The following is a 5928-nucleotide window of genomic DNA, read 5'->3' as shown; positions in this document are numbered from 1 at the left end:
GTCCATCATAGACTTTGTATGTAAACCTGACGCTCCTGATGCTGAAATCACGTTTGGTGTGAACGCACCATTAGAGGTGCTTGTATACTTTTTGACCCTGTGGAAATTAGTGAGAACTGAAACCAAATTCAGAAAAGCTTTACATGCTTTTCTGAAGAAATGGTTTAAATAAATGAAAGAAATGGCTCGAACTGTAATGACATTCKTGCTGATGTTGTATAACTTTGTCAATGACATTTACTCACAAAGGCATACATTTGAACTAAAATGTGTATTTTATATAGACACTGCATATGTTAAAGGAAAAACTACAGTCCTAAGACAACTCAGTGTCAATATGATGTGATTTGGTTCACCTGAGGGATTCCTGCGGACACCTCGTGCTCCACTCGCCTCTGAATGTCCTCCAGCTGGTCCTTCAGCAGAGTCAGGTCCTTCAGCTGTCTCAGTGGATCCTAAAAACAGGAGGTTACAGGAGGGGAATGTCAGACATGTTAAAACCTGTTTTCGGCTTCTCCTTTCTGGACTCGAACTCGCAGCTTATGGATCTCCAAGCACCGAGCAATCACCTTTACATAAAATATAACTAACRAGGAGAAATACAACCTAAAGTTTAACGAAGCATGACTTAGTAATGAGTTTATCGCGCGCATGATTAGTACATTAGTTTTTTTCCCCTCCGAACTACGTTCTCGTAGCCGACACGTTCTCATCTCCCTGAGACCGAAGAGTTGTTGTTGTTTTCTTAAAAGAGGTCATGTTTTTAACTATTTCTTTCATCTTACAACAAAGAGTGGTGCTCATAAAGTTGATGTAACCGGTTAAAGCAGACTCGCTCACCTTGTCATTCGCCATTGTTGCCTCATAGCGTCGATCAGGGTTCGARTTGTAGGACTGATCGATTAGTTTCACCTGGAGTGTTGCGCTGCGTTCAAAGTACCTCGGAAACCGAAACTCCTATAATTTTACACTAGCCCAAGTGGTCAATTGTAAACCCTCTTATATTTTAGAAATGTAGCCGAGCAGTAGGTCTACATTTAAAATTTGACTCAAATATGACTAAAAACATTGTTAAAGTTACAAACCTTTACTTGATATTAAATATTTTTAGACGTAATAGTTGTCAAAGCAATAATTTGTCTGGATTTTGCCAGATGGCCTTATGATTTGTTAATTGTGCCCAATTAACTCTATCAAAGGCAATACGCATTGATAATATACAGTATTTGTCTGTATGCATTCAGCTGTAACCATCTTTTAATAAAATATGCATCACTGTTTTCTTATGTGGGATTCTCAGTAAAACTAAGACTAAAAAACAAAACAAAACATGGCGTTCACATTTAGCTACTGAGCATGAACGTTTTCCACTAATCAGGGACCGAAACAACCCACCTTTGCAAAGGACACACACACACACACACACACACACACACACACACACACACACACACACACACACACACACACACACACACACACACACACACACACACACACACACACACACACACACACCTCAAACAGATAGCTGAAGGTTTGTTTCAGATCAATAAAGTTTTTTTTTATTTTTCATTCTGTCACTTAAATACATTCAGGCCTTATGACATGGACAACAAACAATGCATTTTTTTGAGTGAGATTTGTATTTCTAAATGAGTGGATTTACATCATGGCTCTCTGTTGGCTTAAAGAGGAAATAAAACTGAAACAAGTTAATTTCCTCCGGTAGTAAACCAATAAACACCAGCAGGTCAGGTTTTTCCGTTCTCCTCCGAGGCTCATTAGTAACAGGTCAGACTGCAGGATATTCAGAACATGTTTTGAAGATGTCTGTCTGTTTTTATTCATTGACTTATTTTTTCTCACCTAKATTTCTTTTCAGGTCTACCAAATATTATAAAAACCTATAGAATTCTGTCTTATCCAGATGTTTCTGAACTGTCAGCATCTATTTATCGTGATTGTAGCTTTCTTTTCTTTTTTTTCTCTTTCCTTATTTTGTTTTGATCAAAGCAAATGCTTTGTCAGTTACTATGTGACGTGTGCTGATGACCACTTGACCAGGTCACCCTWGTAAAAGAGATCTCAARGGGTTCTACCTGGTTAAATAAAGCTGATTGTGAAAGACAAGCAGAAAAAACATCTGACAGCAGCTGAGCAGAGAATGGGTGTATCTGACTGGTCTGATGCTGATTCATATTTCTTATGGTGAGATTATTATTTTATGGTCATAATCTGTTCTCATGATCTTCACCTGTTTTAARGTGACATTTTGTTAACTGCTGATTTAAGGAATTAATGACATGTTTATTCACAATGTTGTGTTTTTTTGGAAATAAGCACTCGGTAAATTTAATAAACTCTAAAGACAGATTTAGGTTATTTTTTATCATATCAGTAAAGCATGTTCAGRTCAGTATTAGCTATGATTGCAGTTTGTGATCAGTGTTTAACTTAATTTTACTATTTGTTAGAATATCTACGTAATTATTATAAAAAAATAAAACATCTTCAAGCCAATGCAAATATGAAAGCAAAACAAAATTTCACATATTATCAGTCTCATCATTTGGACAATTACTTCATAATTTCGGACAATAAATTAAAACCTAAATATTATTTTGTATTCTGCATCAAAGTAGACTCTATAAAACTCTACAAAAGATGAAGATCRATCAGAGTACTTCGACATGATTTTATGAGCTGTTTGTACAAAAATAAAAGGAGAGATTTCAGATTCAATAAGAACTGTGAACATCACGGTCTTGTACAGCAGACCTATGAAATTGAAACAGCTGAACACATCCTGGAGAGAAAAAAATCCTATTTGTTGAACATCTTTTGCTTTAAGCACTTCATTTTAGCTGCTTAGATGCTTGTTTGCAAATCCACAGTTTAACCTTATTACTATTCATTCAGGTGCAGTAACTTCCTGTGATGGCAGACAGGATGGAGCTCAGTGTTATGGAGCTTTGGGAGGAACTGTGGACATCAGACTGATGGAAAACGCCTCAGAGATATACAGATTCACATGTAAACATGGTGACACAGTGACACTTGTTTGGAGAAGAAAAAGGATTGTGCCAAATATCATAAAGAACAGCTTTTTTTTATTCCCACTAATGGAACATTTAGGCTCCGTAATCTGAGCAGGACTGACATGAGGGAAAATTTACAGGAAAGAGAATTCTGCAGCTGTCTGTTCAACGTAAATCACTTTTTTTAAACCTTATAAATGATACATGTCACAGTCAGCAAGCACAGTTGTTCCTACGTTTCTCAAAATAAGTTAAAAAATTACAATTTATACTGAAAATRTGTGTATTTCTGTCCAGCTGGTCTCTCAGTGTTTGTCTCAGGGACAGATGGAGGTGTCCTGCTCCTCTGAGGGAGGGGACAGTCCTCAGTACAYCTGGACTCTGGATGGACACACACTGACAGACTCTGAGCTGCTCTCTGGAAACAAAGAGACAAACATCATCYTTCTGAGACAAACRGTCTCAGGACGTCTGATCTGCTCAGTCAGGAATCATGTCAGTRATTTGTCCAAWGAYTTACAGCTGGATCABCCTGTGGCYTCTGACTGTGGTGAGTGAAAACAGGAGGAAAAGTATCTCTGATCTTTGTGAGGATGATGGTAATGATGACTGTTTTTCCTTAGGTTTTATTTTCATTGACTGCTCTTCCAATGGGACACGCATATCTGAGTGGGTGTTTAAAGCCAACAACACTCTGTGTGTTGAACCTACAATAACACCTACAACAGCTCCACACAGTACTGTGGGTAAGGAGACTGAGTTACACAAACCCCAGTGCTAAAACACAAATACATCAGTAGGTGAAAACTTAATATGAAGCAGTGAATTTATCAGTTTTTTTTCTCATCATAAAATCATACACAGAGTTTGCTAAGTTAAAATTCATTTTTCCCCTTTCTTTAATTTTGAAACAGAACAGTGGCTACTTATAGTCGGTGTCGTCTCAGCACTTGTATTTTTCGTAGTTGTCATCTGTGGCAGGAGGAAACAACAAACCAACACAGGTAATGTTTATTTGCTTATTCATTAGAATCTCTTTTAGTTTCCACCGAAGTGGTTACTGATCTTCCTGTGGTCCCACTGATAAAACACTTCAATATCCGTACAACACGTAAAACCGTTTTGACACTGGCTTATAATATACACAAGATCAGTCAAACTTAACAATTTACAAAATAACATACGACCTAGATAAAACAACAACAAAAGCAAAACAAGAAATGTCATTCTGCCTCACTGCTTGCTTCTTTCTTTCCTCACATAAAAATATAAGTTCTTGCACCTGTTTGTGTCGCCTGTTCCTCTTCTCTGCAGCGGAGGACGATGACCGCGAGCTGATGACCTACAGCCATGTCAGGGTCGTGCAGCAGAGGAGGAGGCGAGTGGAGCAGAAGGTGGAGGAGGAGGGGGTGGACTACGGACAGGTCAAATTCTCAAAGCCGTCTGAAGCGGCGGCAGATGATAGCGTGCACACAAACGTCCAAAAGGGAAGGTGATCTGGAGTAAAATGTAGAAATAAAACAGATTTAATTACATTACACATTTCATAACTGCAGCTTCTGTTCACCAATGTAAAAAAAATCACATTTTCCTCTGATTCAGAATAAATAACAGCTTAATAAATGCGATGAATGTCACTATATTTATACGATGACTGGTGTGGCTTCAAGTTGAGATAGCTAAAATCTGTTTGCTTGCATTCACTTGAATTCAAACATAATCAGTTAGTAAAGAAACATGATAAAAGTGTGAACTTTGTTGTTTGTCACAGCTTAGTTTTTCTAAAACTTCACCAGATGAACTACATACATCGCCTGTTAATAGCTGGCACAATTATGTTTGTAAAACTTGTTCTTTTCTCTTGACTCTTATTGTTTTAATAACAGAACAACCATTAGAACCTCATTAACATCATGAAGGGGAAAGAGGAGAAGCAGAAGTGGAACCYATATAATTTGTATAATAACTTTAACCTTTTCAAAATATTACCCTAGTGCAGTCATTTTGAAACTGTGAGCAGCTAAAATATAATTTAAGTTGCTTGCTCACACATGCCTTTTCCTTTACAGACATAAAAGAAGAACTGAAAGGTTCAGTTCTCTGCTGAAGAAAGAACAAGACTGAACAGCCTGTCAGAAAATATTTAGCGTATCAAGCTTTGTGTGGTTTCCACTTCAGATTTGTTACAGATCAGGGATGAAAGTGTAACAGCATTTATGTGCTTATTTTAGAGTCAACACTTCAGGATTTGAGTCATTTCTGGTACAGATATTAAGTCGAAAATAAAATGTATCTACAAAGTCAATAAAAGTTATTTGAATGAACTTCCGCTAATTAACAAATGATTRATACTTTTGAAGATAAAGCTGTTTTTAAAATTTAGGCTAAATTATTTGGTGAAAAAGTGACCTTAACTATTTGCTTTTTGTGCTGTTTACTGACCCACAGATCCATGTTCCTTATTATTGTTATTATTATTAGTTTGAGATTAAACTGATTAAGGTTTCAAAGTCTGAATTGTAGTTGTACATGCACTTATTATTCAGTAGAGAAATTAAAATGATATATTCATGTTTTTTTTTTCCAAGTTCAGTTTTATTCCACATTTCAACTGGACTTTTACGTTCCACTATTATGGCAATGGTGAATCTAAACCAGCGGCGCCCAAACATTTTCCCTGAGAGGGCCAAAATGAAAATCTATCCAGGGCTGTGGGCCAAATGCAGTAATATAATACATGAAATACGAATACTTTTAAAGTAAAGTCCTTTATTTTTAGCGATTATGCTATGCAATGTCCTTCTTTTGTGTGCGCTTGGATAAAGTCTGCCAGAGCAAAGGCTCATGGGACATATCATAAATTGATAAAATATGAGTTTTTGTGGCC

General features: G+C 36.8%; 1 long non-coding RNA gene across 1 annotated transcript in view; it reads right to left on the bottom strand.

Annotated features, from left to right (window-relative positions):
• Positions 1-3664: 3664 nt before the first annotated feature.
• LOC106517416 (uncharacterized) overlaps positions 3665-5928 on the bottom strand; it is a 4115-nt gene continuing 1851 nt past the window's right edge. The window contains exons 2-3 of the long non-coding RNA XR_001310207.1: positions 4324-4538; positions 3665-4013 (exon numbers count right to left, since the gene is read on the bottom strand). This is a non-coding gene — a long non-coding RNA (uncharacterized LOC106517416). The remainder of the gene's footprint in view (positions 4014-4323; positions 4539-5928) is intronic.

This window comes from Austrofundulus limnaeus, unplaced genomic scaffold (assembly GCF_001266775.1).
Source record: "Austrofundulus limnaeus strain Quisiro unplaced genomic scaffold, Austrofundulus_limnaeus-1.0 Scaffold1, whole genome shotgun sequence".
In the NCBI taxonomy this organism is placed as follows: Eukaryota; Metazoa; Chordata; class Actinopteri; order Cyprinodontiformes; family Rivulidae; genus Austrofundulus; species Austrofundulus limnaeus.
This window is presented reverse-complemented; position numbering and strand designations above follow the sequence as displayed.